A 1,592-nucleotide genomic window follows, 5' to 3' on the forward strand; every position below is an offset into this window, starting at 1 on the left:
AGCTTGTTACCTAGTTAAACGTTGTACAACATACTGCAAATTATATTGGGAATTACAGATAAAAGAAATATGCACAAGTCATAACAGTATCATATTACAAATATACATCGTGTCCGGAAACTCGTACTTAGAGAAACCCCAAAAAAAACCTTTTGAGCATTTCAACTTTTCACTTTTTTTGGCAACTTGATTTGACTTGACTTTAAAAAACTTTTAAAGCCAGAGCTTCGACGCATTTCAAAAGAAAGTGAAAAGTCACCTCCAAAAAATATAGGAATCATTTCACCATGGTAGTATTGTTTCTTAGACATGATTTATATTTTAAATACGTATTATAACTATCATTCAATATTGAAGTCATTATTATGAAAGTACCTACCTAAATATGCAAAGCCTAGACACCGTAGACTCGATAAACGTGGAAAATGACTGTTTCTGATGAAAGGACATTTCATTAGTCGTGATACCATAATAATAGGTACTACTTTCACAATGAATGCATAAGTATTTTGGGAAGTGGTAGAAAGTTGAACGATAGAGGTTGTGAGGCCACAGCGTTTATTGAGCCAGTGTAGTTGTGAGAGTTGACTCCTGATCGATGCTCATGCAGTTGGTAGACTTGATCGGTGGTGAATTCCCCAGGCCAAAGATCGATACCGCGTCGGTGAATGTAGTCAGCGGCGAATCCACCAGGTTGATGGTCAACACCAGGTGAAGCAGAGATGAACGGAGTGGAGTGGTCGAGGCGATGAAGTCGGTGGCTCGTCACCGCGTTGGACGAGACCGGACTTGCTGACAATGTCATGAGTTGGTATGCATCTAGTGTGGAAGCATGTAGGTGGTGTTCATCACTATTGAAGACGTTGCGTCTTCCTGGTACTCCAGTGTGAAGTAAGTGGTGGCCAGGGAAGATGTAACGAGTCCTAGACGTGGTTGTAATTTCCTGCGAAATCGATAATCATTTGTAGCCTCTCCTTTAAGGTCGTGCAACGCTGGGCGTAGTAGGTCCGTGGTCCAGGGCGGTGTGGTGAGGTAAGAGCGGGGCGCGGACGTCTTGCAGTATACAAGTGCGGTGTGCAGATCATTTTAGTAGCTACCGCTACAAGTAAACAGCTTATGCAAAAAAAACAATATGGCTGATTTTAACCCCCTAGCGAATATTTTTTTCCAAAAATTTCACCAAAAAATATTCCAACTTCGTAAATATTATTTTTTTTATTATTTATTTGAAAACGAAAGCTCTTTTGATAAAAAAGCCATACTACAAAATCGACTCCAAATGTGATGTAGATTCACTAGTTTCTCGTCTGTAATATGAGTTTCTGGACACCGTGTGTTATATTATTTAGCATCTAGGGCTACTCAATCAAAATGCCCAAAAATTCCGAGATTAGTTTTATTTTTTGAATTGTGACACACACACCGATATAATCATTAATTTATATATCTTATAAATCAGTTATTATATCAATTTTGTATCTCTTAGTAGTAAAGTGCAGTTTTAAGTAAAAACAATTCAGGTCACTTAGGGCAATTGCGTCATATTTTTTTAAACAATTATCTTTACAGATCACATGACTGCAACTCGTTGT

The sequence above is a fragment of the Hesperophylax consimilis genome, chromosome 26, assembly GCF_061612785.1.
Source record: "Hesperophylax consimilis isolate HC1 chromosome 26, BYU_Hcon_1.0, whole genome shotgun sequence".
Classification (NCBI taxonomy): Eukaryota; Metazoa; Arthropoda; class Insecta; order Trichoptera; family Limnephilidae; genus Hesperophylax; species Hesperophylax consimilis.